The 11847-nt window shown below is 43.2% G+C and overlaps 1 pseudogene; it reads right to left on the bottom strand.

The window, feature by feature from the left end:
- Window positions 1–349: 349 nt before the first annotated feature.
- Window positions 350–491, bottom strand: LOC144457366 (U2 spliceosomal RNA; annotated as a pseudogene).
- Between the last annotated feature and the right edge of the window lie 11356 nt (window positions 492–11847).

The following is an 11847-nucleotide window of genomic DNA, read 5'->3' as shown; positions in this document are numbered from 1 at the left end:
AACATTCCTGTACATGCATAAGCCAGATGCAAGAGTGGTGGGCTATGGTACTAGCTTTGTTCATTCAAACAGCTTCTATGTATTCCATGCTCATTACAATACAACCAAAAAAAGTAGAACTAGTGATATCCTATCACAGGAAAACAGCATGCTTGTAGGAAGCTGACAAAGAGACAATGGAGAGAGGGAAGAATGAAGGAGCCAATGAAAAGAGAGGGATCAGTCCTGCAGGAAATGGGATCAAAGGCACAGGCAAAGAACTTCACCTGAGGAAGGAATTGGGGGGAGTTTGAGTATGACCCAGGTAATACCCTGACACACAGCTCTACCAAAAGGCAGAAGAACAGCTAAAGAGTCTTCTGATATGAATCCATCAATCAACAAGCTTTTATTAAGTATCTTCTATTGTTCCCAGATAGAGGATGTATCAGCTATTACACTGATACGAAGAGACACGACACTCGATCTTAGCCAAAAGGCCAAGAAGAGATGAACTGCATGTTGAAGGAGGACCAGCAGCTGTGGTGCGAGGGCTTCCTGAGGACTTTCCCATCCGCTCTTGGTGTCCACCTGTCCCCCAGCTCTCATCTGTGGCTCCTCCAAGAAGCTGCAGCATGCGCACTGGCCATGCCCACTGTCCCGGCACACGGGCTGAACCAGATTGGAGCTAATCAAGAGGCCTCAGCCCGCCAATGAGCCGTGGTAAGTGTACTCCAAGCACGCAGACCCCCCCCCGGCAGAACAGGCAGAGGAGAACAATGTGTTCCAAAGGCCCCGAGAGGGCTGAAGCAGGCACGCGGAGTGCTTAGAGCTTGGTTGGACATTGAAGACGCCGAGGTCACCACTGCATCCCAGTCATCTTGACTTCCGTCTCGCCACTGGCCTGCGCTGATTCTGCGAGAGTGAGGCTGACAACTCGGGGCAGCTCTGCCTCACTTAAATCCAATTCACGTTGTGAGTCAAGACATCGCCCTGTCGTGTCATCGGTCTTCGAAAATGCCGGACAAACAACAGTTAAACATCTAGTATGTGCCAGGCACTGTTCCAAACACTGCGAATAGGAAGATGAGACCATTCCTGCTCCTACAGAGCTCACATGATACTGGGTGAGACAATAAGTACGTCTATGACTACATGAAGACTATAAAGAAATAACAATACATGTAAAATAAATCCAAGATAGTTAAACAAGGTCGGTTGGGGTAGGAGGGCACTGGCAGGTAGGGGAATCAGGAAAGGTTTCATGGACGTGGAGCTTGAGCTGCATCTGGAGGGATTCTCTAAGGCAGAGGTGAGGAGGGGGTACATTCCAGGCCTGGGGGATGCCCAGGCAAAGGCACAGAGATGACGGATGGAGTATTATGTGTGAGGAGCAGTTTGGCTGGATGGCAGAGTACAGGAGGGAGAGTAATATGTGCTGAATCTAGAAAGGTAGTTTGGAGCCTGAGTGTGAAGGCTTCAAAAACCAAAAGGAAGATTTTGTATTTTATCCTAGAGGCAACAGGCAGCTAAATGGAGTCCTGGGAGTTCTACGGTCAGATCTGTCCTTAAGGGAAGTCATTTTGGTAACCACGTGGTGTGGAGACTGGAGTGGGAAAACAACAAAGAGACCACTACCCTAAAAGGAGAGGTAGTGGGGGTCAGAGCTGAGGTCATAGATGTCTGAGAAGAAAGAAAAGGTGACGTGTGAGAGTTACTGCAGAGCAGAAATGGCAAGATTTGGCAGCCAGCTAGATGAAAGAAAGTGAAGAACGGAAGATAACACTGAGGTTACAAACCTGGAAATCTGGAAGAATGGTAGAACACAAGAAAGACCTAATTAATAAAGATAGAATTCTGAACTTGTTCAAAAGATTTGGAGCTTGGAAGCTTCGAGATCATCTAGTCAATCCCCTCATGCTAGAGATGAGGAAATTGAAGGTCAAAGAGGCTGTGGGTAGGCCAGGGTCCTTTCTAGTTTTAAATCTACCATCCTAGGTTATAAGTAGTAGAGCTAGAATTTGACCTCAGGTTCTCCAAATTCAGTATCCTTTATAATGAGAAGTAGCATGGCTTATTGGCTAGCTTATTGGGTTTGGAGTCAGGAAAAGCTAGGTTTCCCCCCGCCCCTTCATTATTTATTATGTAATTAACAAAAAGTCTGGAGGACCAGAATTTAGAGTTGAAAATTTTTCTCCCTTTTTCTCTCCCCCCTCACCCTCCCCAAGATGGTGCACAATCTGACATAGGCTTTACATTTACATACCCATTAAACATATTTTCACATTAGTGAAGTTGTAAGTAAAAATTAAAACCAATAGGAGGAACCATCAGAAAGATGAAACAAAATTCAACTTAAGGTAAAATTAAGTGAGAGCGATTCGACTTCCATAGTTCTTTCTTTGGATGTGGACAGCATTTTCCATCCCGAGGCCTCTGGACACGTCTTAGATCCTTGTAATGCTGAGAAGGGTTCAGTTTAACATTCTTGGTCATTGCATAACGTGGCTGCTATTGTATACAAAGTCCTCTGGGTTCTGCTCACTTCACTCAGCATCAGACCATATAGGTCTTCCCAGGTTTTTCTGAAGTCAGCCTGTTCATCATTTCTTATAGAACAATAGTATTCCATTACATTCATATACCACAACTTGCTCAGCCATTCCCCAATTGATGAGCATCCTCTCAATTTCCAATTCTTTGCCACCACAAAAAGAGCTGCTATGAATATTTTTGTGCATGTGGGTCCTTTTCCCATTTGTTTGATCTCTTTGGGATATAGCCCTAGAAGTGCTATTGCTGGATCAAAGGGTAGGCACATTTTTGTAGCCCTTTGGGCATAGTTCCAAATTGTTCTCCAAAATGGTTGGATCATTTCACAACTCCACCAACAATGTATTAGCGTTCCAATTTTCCCACATCCTCTCCAACATTTATCATTTCAGGAAAAGCTAGGTTTGAGTCTTGCCTCTGACAAAGCATGATGTGTGACCGGAACAGTGGTACCTTTGACAGAAATAGGAAAGAGGCTTGAAAAGGGCTGAATCTGAGGACAAATGGTTGAAGTTCTCTGTTCAATAGGTTGAGTTTATGATGTCTCTTGAAATGTCCAATCGGTGATTCAGACTTAGAGCTCTGGGGCAGGGTATATAGGTCTGTGAGTTATCTGCATAGAGATGAGAATTACATTCATGGGTGCCAATCATGTCACCAAGAGGATGTAGAGAGAGAAAAGATGTAAGACTTAGAGAGAGGTGGAGTGAACACTGTTAGAGGGTGTATTGGGGATGATGAACCAGCAAAGGATACTGAAAGGTAGTCCGACAGGACAGCTAACAGAGTCATGTTATGAAAGCCCAGAGAGGAGAGTATATACAGGAGAACTGCATGGTTGACAGAGCCAAATTTAGCAGACAAGCCGAGAAGTATGAAATCTAAGACAGGACCATCAGACCTAGCAATTAAGATGTCACTGGTAACCATGAAGACGGTAGAGGGAGGTGGTCAGAAGTCATACTGCAAAGGGCCCAGGCCTGAATGAGGGGAAAGGAGTAAATGTAGATAGGTTTTTCTAGAGTTTAGATAAGGAAGATTTTAAAGACTTAGGCATCTTTGAAGACAATAAGTAGAGAATCTGCAGATAAAGAGACTGAAGATGGAGTGGGGGAATGCTTGAGGTTTCAGTCTGCTGAACAAGGCAAGAGGGGATTGAATCAAGTGCACATATCAAGGAGTTCTAGCCACTGCAAGAAGAGACTGAGGAAAAGGAGGGAGGGAGTGTCAAGATTTTTGAGATAAAGAGAAGAGAATGCATTGAGTAACTTCAACTTTCTCAGCAAAGTAAGAAGTGAGATTCTCAGCTGAGAGTCAAGGCTGAGATGTGTGGAAGGCTTGAGAGAAAATGAAGCTTGGAACAGCTCCTGGGGAGGGAGAAATAAAGGGGTCCCTTGCTTCAGTGAGGGCCAGTTAAGGCTGGAAAACGTGAACTGACAGTGTACTCAGCATAGCTCCTACTTCTCTTTCCATTCAGCAGCATGTGAGTAGGAACAGAAAAAAAGGAAAATGGGAGCAATCCAAGGCTGAAGTTTGAAGATAAGGATAAAACCCAGGCCCCTGTGACTGCAATAGCAAAGCAAAAAGGTTCTGCTATCAAGTCCTGTGACTCTTTTCACCCTGAGACTGCTGAGGTCTGGGAGTGCTGGGAACCCCGAAATTCAAGGGAGAAGATGTAGGTCTTCCCTCATAAGAATTCAACTCTAGCCTTCTTTCAGTCAGAGAAAAGGTTTATTAAAACACCAGGTGAGGTGGGCAAGATTTTAACAATCCACACTATTGGCCAGATTTTAAGAATCTGTGGCCAATGGCTTGGGGGTGACTGGGAGGTAATGGAAGGAGTCTAGATGGAATTAAGGAGTGATGGTGGTCCTGAGGTAACAGACAATGAAGGGCTGGGCTAGGTTAGGGGTAACAGAATTGGAGATTGGGGTAGAGTCAAAGCTACTATGCAATGACAGTAGAAGGGATTATACTGAAATGAGCCTCAGGCCAACACCAGGGCTGTGTGGGAGAGTTCAGGGGAAGGAGGGAGGGTTTCCAGGGCCTATACCCCATCAATTACATTCAAAAGGCTTTTTTCTATGATGAATTGTCTGACATGGAATAAGTCCAGTCTGCCAACAAAAGGCCTCCCCAAATTCATTACATTTTTATGGTTTTTTTCATTGTTCTGCTTCCTCTTTAGCTTGGTATCACATTTCCAGGCTTTCCCCATTTTTGAGACACAGGGACCACCATTTATAAATCTTTCTTGGGTTGATTCTTCCATAGGAATGCCCAGTCTGGGACATGATTGCTTGGTATGAAGCACAGCTTCCCAATCTCAAATGAATTTTTTAAAAATGTAAGTATCTCCTGTTTCCCTGCATTGTAAATTAATGCTATTTTCTGTCTCCCCTTCAAAAAAAATTTGTCAAACTTTAAATATAGGGTAAATAACAAGATCACCTTGTGTTTATGTATTCATTTGTAGATTATTCAAGAATTTCACGCTGATATAGCAAACTTATTTGGTAAGCAAATGAGTTAATACTTGTTCTGAACACTGTCTTTAAAGTGATGCTTGGTGTCCATTTAGGAAAAGACACAGAGAATATATAGCTCCACCAAGACTAGGTCATTTGGGGCAATGAGGTGGTGCAGTGGATAGAGCACCAGCCCTGGAGTCAGGAGGACCTGAGTTCAAATCCCACCTCAGACACATGATCCTCACTAGCTGTGTGACCCTGGGCAAGTCACTTAACCCCAATTGCCTCACCAAAAATAAATAAATAAATAAAAGTCGGTCATTCAAGACTAAACTCATTTCCATTTATACAAGACTGCTAGAATTAGAGAACAGGAGAATTCTATACATATAGTTTACCTTTGTTTTGGTAAAGATGGCAAAATTACCCAAATTTTTTAGGTTTAAATTGTGATTGGCTAAAACAAAGGAAAAAATAATTATTTTATCTGTTTCTGATATAACAAAATTTATGTGACTAAAAAAGGAGACCAAAGTATCAAGTGGAACCACAGAAAAAAAAGGAAAACAGACTTGCACTTATCAGATCTTATTTATACTACAAAACAGTATTTATTAAAAAAAAAAGGGTATTGGATAAAAAATATACATATATCAATGGAAGAGAATAGATAATCCAGATAGAAAATGAAACGCATAAAATATATTATCCTTTAACAAGTATGATTTCATATATCTCAGACCAAGGAAATCATTATTCAATAAAATTTTGAGGGAAACTACATTGAAATGTTAGGATTAATGGCATTAGATTCAAATTTCACACATTAAAGCAAGTTCCTGAGGAATCAATGATCAAAATTTTAAAAAAACAAGTTATAAACACACTAAAAAAATAGAATAAAACAAAATGGCATGTATATTGCAATTGTGGAGAACAACAAATAGAAGAAATTGTAAAAGACAACAGATGTATTTGATTATATAACAGTAAAAAGTTGTTACACAATAAAAAAAAAGATGCATTCATTGATGAATGGAAGAAAAACTGGTATATGAATTGAAACAAGAGTTTAGCTTCAAACCTAAGTAACTTCACTTTGCTTTGAATAGAATGGCTGTCATTTCTAGGAAAGCAAAAACCATAACAATACTTACTAGTGAAAAACTCCCTATATCCTGTATCCTGTCTGGACAGATGTTTCTGTCTATAGTTAATTGCTTGTCCTACATATCTCTGATACCCTGTTCTAACTGCCTGTATCATACATCACCCATATCCTGTTTTAACTGTCCCCACTATTTATACCTAATTGATAAATTAGGCTTTAATTGTCTGTACCATAGACCACTTTATATCCTATTAAAGTCGGTATTTCTTAATTGTGGGGTTTTTTCACACCCACTCATTCCTGTACCCCATCAGCGTAGGCAACCAGAATAAAATAAATACTCCTTTTGATTTTGTTGCTTTTCTGTATAAAAGAAACCTATAAGAAAAACCAAGTTGTGTTTGCTCTTGGAGATCTCTCTTTCTAGCAGCTCCCTCGCACTGCAAGTAATAAAAATGTGTGACCTAGTGACTGTGTCTTGGGAGTTTTTCTTTCTGGTGACACAACAGAATATAATGGAATATTGGCAAGGGAGCAAAAATATGAAAAATTCAGGAAAACCTGGGAAGATCCGTATGAACAAATACCGAAGGAATACACAACACAGAAGTGTGAGAATGCTACATCCACTGATGACAACAGTGTGGAGAGCTAATCTGAAGATAAACGATGAGGGTCCCAGAAAACAAATGGGGAAACATGCCTGCTCTTCCACAGCCAAGGGACCAGGGGTGTCTAGAACAGACAGGATTTGTATACATTGTCAGATGTGATTCATCATATTAGAGATTTTGCTTCACTCTTTTTGTTTTTGTCAAAAGAAGTGTTCAGCGGGTTGGGGAAGGAGAAGTTGTGGTGATGACTGTGACGTAAAAACAGAGGGCATCACAAACAATCGTAATCAAACAAACCCTACCGTGGCCCATGCCCATAGATTGGGAAATGGCTGAACTAATTAAGGTCTGTGATTGTGATGCAATACTATTGTGCCATAAGAAATGATGAGCAGGACGTTCTCAGAAAAACCTGGAAAGACTTACATGAACTGATGTAGAGTGAAGTGAGCAGAACCAGGAGAACATCCTACACAGTAATGGCTATAATGTAATGATGAGCCACTGTGAAAGACTCAGTTGTTCTGCTCCACGCAGTGATCCAAGACAGTTCCAAAGGACTCATGATGACAAATGCTATTCACCTCCAGAAACAGAAGTGATGAATTCTGGGTTTTTTGTTTGTTTTTTGGTGAGGCAATCGGGGTCAAGTGACTTGCCCAGGGTTAACACAGCTAGTAAGTATCAAATGTCTGAGGCCGGATTTGAACTCAGGTCCTCCTGACTCCAAGGCCGGAGCTCTGTCCACTGTGCTAACTTGCTGCCCCGAACTGATGAACTCTTCAGACTGAAGCAGATTTTTTTTCACTTCATTTTTCTTCCTTTTCTTTGTGACATGGCTAATATGGAAATATGTTTTGCATGACTTTGCATGCATAATGAGTGTCAGATTGCCTTCTCAGTGGGTGGAGGAGGGGGTTGGGGGTGGGGAGGGAGAGAATTTGGACCTGAAAATAAAAAATTTTTAAATAATAATAATTTTTAAAAATGGAAAAAAGTGATGCATCCCAGATAAAAAGGAAAGGAATAGATTCAGGAAACAAAATCTTTCTGGTAAATGTTTCTTATTAAAAATCTGAAATTAAACATCTAAAAGAAACTGGCATAACTTTGGGATTTATATCTGCCCAAAAGATAAATGGTCCAAGAATGTAAATAGCCACTTCTCAGAAAAAGAAACACAAATTGCAGAAAAACTACTCTAACAACTATTCAAACTTCCTAATAATCAGAGAAATGGAGATGGAAACAACTGATACCACTTGCCACCCTTTATATTAGCAAAGATAATTTTCTGGTCATTAAAGGAAAGGATAAACTTTGATGTTGGGGTAACTTTGCAGAAACACAGCTGGTGGAGCTGGGACTGGACGCCATCTTGCTGGCAAATATGAAGGCCTTACATAGGGAGAATAAGAGTAATAACGCTCTGGACGCTTTGCCCTGATGATTCCTCACATGACCTCAGACCTGGGGCCGGTCTGTCCCTCTGAGGTGGCCTGATGATACCTAGGGCTCACCATGCTGGCCCCTGACTTAATGCAGACACTTAACCCTACAGCTCAGATACTGCAGGCATGCACACCATGCTGGTCGTACTTTTATTTTTAATAAAAGGCAGAATAAAGCCTGTATCCAGTGACTGCCTTGTGGCTGTACAGGTTCTGACATATATTCAGTTTACTGGGCCTTTCCAATTGTTGTTTAAGAACAAAAAGAAATGAGGGAAGATTGTGTGAAGTAATACAGAGTGAAGAAATCGGAAGTAGGAGATACACTATGGACTACAACTATAAAATGAACCTGATTCCACAAGTTGTGTGCTAAAAAATACACTATAGAAAAGGATCAGCTGAGACCCGAGGAAGCCAATGGGTCGTTTGTGTTATGTTAATTTGTTAAATTTGCTACAGGGATGTTCAACAGTGGAGAGATGACTTTTCTCTATTTAAAACAATAGGAAGTATTGGGGACAAAGTAGACTTGATTTCATTACAGTAAATTATGTAAAACAAGGTATATGCTATAAACACATATTCACCTAGGCATGCACACACATATGCATCACTGAAAGAAAAAGAAAAACAACAGAGCGGAGGAAAATACAAATGGTACACACCCCAGATAAAATCCTGACCTTTCAATACATCACATCAATACGTCCAGGACCTGAAATTTCACTGGTGTGGGGAGTCCCTCCCTAAGTGAAGGGCCCAACCTGGGGCTACCTGGCTTAGAGTGGGGGAATGTCTTGCCCCTACTATGGCCAGTGATCGCAAAAGGCGGGATGTATATGGAATGGTTAAATATTTGGGGAAAATTGTTAAATGTTCCAAGTTCACAATAAACAAGAAAAGACATAATTTTCTTTCTTTTAAAAGTTTTGCTGAGGGGATAATTCATTTCTGAATCTATCTCTCTTCATCTCCTCCCTAAGGAAATTTCCTTTCTAACAAAGATTTTAGGAAACACTGATTGTTAACAATAATTTGAAAAATAGCTCAGCCTCTGCCATCATCACTTAAAACACCTCTGAGGGGTCTGCCCGCTCCCTTTAAACTGACAAAAATGATTCAAAGCAATCAAACTGTGAGGGCCATGAGGAGCTGGGTCCACTCATCTCCTGTGGGAAGAATGCTGGTTTCAGCCTCTTTCTGGAGAGCACTCTGGTGGTGCCCAGTAAAAATGACCCGACCTTCTGACCCAATGATTGCACAGTTGGGAATGTGAGTGTGTGTCAAAGACAAATCAACAAAAAAAGAGCCATGTATACAAAGAATTCCACAGCAGTGCTATCTGTAACTGAGAAAAACCAGAAGTAACCCAAATGTACACCAAAGAAACCGTGGCTCTGTCGTGGTATGGGACTCAGTGGCATGTTTTAGATGTTATGTTAAGAGAATACAAAGAAATCTGCCATCTCTCTTCGTGGAAGAAGGCAAAGTGAAAGAATCCAGGAAGAAGAGACCACCCACCCAGACCATGTAACAGGAAGCAGAGTGGGAATAACCAGGACTGGCCTGGACATGAGCCCAAACAGGCTGGATCAGCCCCTACCCAGTGGGCCACCCCCTCCAGGGTTGTCTCTCCCACTGGGAACGTGAGCTCCCTGAGGGCAGCTCTCCCTCTTCTCCCTACATTTGCGGCCTCCAAGGCTTCTTCCTGCCTTCCTTCACCTTGTCCTGTTATCCCCACGCCCTCTGAGACCCCAGCCCTGCAGGATTCCCACCACCTGCCTCCTCCAGCCCTCATATGTGGTGGAGGAAGCCAATGGGCTACCCTTCAGGCCCACCTCCAACACCAGCCACAGCCACTGGAGCAGGCAGACCTCAGTCTTCTCTGCCTATGGCTGTTGGCCCAATCCTTCTCTTCTCCTCAGACTGCCCCCACTGCAAACTTCCTACCTCAGACTGAGAAAAGCAAGGCCATCCCCCCTAGCCTCTCCGGGCTTTGTCTCTTCTACTTCAGCGTCTAACGAGGAGGTGGCCCTTCTCTTCATCAAGGCCACCCCGCCCAGCATCTCCACCCTTCATCTTCTTCACTTAAGCTTCTAATGAGCAGGTGGCCCTTCTCCTCATCAAGGCCATCCCTCCAGCATCTCCACCCTTTGTCTCCTCCACTTCAGCTTCTAATGAGGAGGTGGCCCTTGTCCTCATCAAGGCCATCCCCCCTAGCATCTCCACCCTTTGTCTCCTCCACTTCAGCTTCTAATGAGGAGGTGGCCTTCTCTTCATCAAGGCCATCTCTCTCTACATGGACCCTTAATCCCCCCCCTCCGCTACCGTCTCCTGGGGCAGACTCCTCCCACAACTAGCCCACTCTCTCTCTAAACTTTAATCACTTCCTATCCACAGGCTCATTCCCCGTAGTCTACAAATACACCCAGGTCTCCTCCATGCTTAAAAAATCCTCCCTTATTTTACCATTTCCTCATGGGAACATATCTTTTATACAGCCAAACTCCCTGAAAAAAACTATCTGTGACCCACTTCCATTTCCCCTCCTCTCTTAGGCAGCTTGCTAGCACAGAGGGTAAAGTGCTGAGGCAGGAACCAGAAAGGCCAGAGTTCTGATGTGAACTAATTTACTGGCTGTGTGACCCTGGGCAAGTTACTAAACTTCTGCTTGCTTCACTATCCTGAATTGTAAAATGGAGACCATAATAGCACCTCCGTGCCAGGGTTATTGTGAAGATCTTGTGAGATGATACTGTGGCCCAGGGCACATGATGTTTGTTTCTTTCCTCCCTCCTCCCTTCCTCTCATTCACTTTTTTTTTTTGGTGAGGCAATTGTGGTTAAGTGACTTGCCCAGGGTCACACAGTTCTCTCACTCACTTTTATAACCTGTTGCAGTCAGACTTAGGACCAATCTCTTTCCATCTGCTGACTGATTCTCCACTGCCTACATACAAAACCATGTCTCCCTTATCTTAAAAACCCACCATTCATTCTGTCCATCCTGTATCTCACCTCCCTTTTCTGGCTAACTTCCCTGGGAAAACCATCTCTCACTGGTGCCTCCACTTCTTCTCTTCTCTCTTCTCCAGTCTGGCTTCCAACCTCTCTCCAAAGTCCATGATCTCGATGGAGACACAGTTAGGGGTGAGAGGAAACCCAGGAGAGGGCCATGAAAACCCAGAGGAAGAGAATGTGCAGGAGGAGAGGGCAACGGACAGCATCAAAGGCAGCAGAGATGCTGAGGAGGGTGAGCATTGAGAAAAGGGCACCGGACTTGGCAACGAGGGATCTCTGGAACCTTTGGTCTCAGCTGAATGATGAGGGCAGAGGCAGCTGCAAAGGTAGAAGGAGAAAGTGAGGAAAGTAGAAGCAGGAGAAGCTGGAGGAAGGAAAGCACCTTTTCCCTCGGGGTTTGGCTGAGCAAGGCAGGAATAAAGGGGGATAATGAGGAGAATGTAGGAGATAAGGAAGGATGGGGGAGGTCTGGCCATGTGCAAAGACAGTGGGAAGGAAGCAGGAGGTAGGGAGAAGATGAAGATTCAAGCGAGTGGGGGAATGAGGCTTTGATCTGCTGGAGATGACAGAGGGAGGGGATCAGGGGCACCCATGGAGGGGCTGGCTCTGGCAAGGACTGTGGGAAAGGAAGACAGAGTAGATAAT

Source organism: Phascolarctos cinereus, unplaced genomic scaffold, assembly GCF_003287225.1.
Source record: "Phascolarctos cinereus isolate Bilbo 61053 unplaced genomic scaffold, phaCin_HiC Scaffold_4;HRSCAF=312, whole genome shotgun sequence".
Taxonomy (NCBI): domain Eukaryota; kingdom Metazoa; phylum Chordata; class Mammalia; order Diprotodontia; family Phascolarctidae; genus Phascolarctos; species Phascolarctos cinereus.
This window is presented reverse-complemented; position numbering and strand designations above follow the sequence as displayed.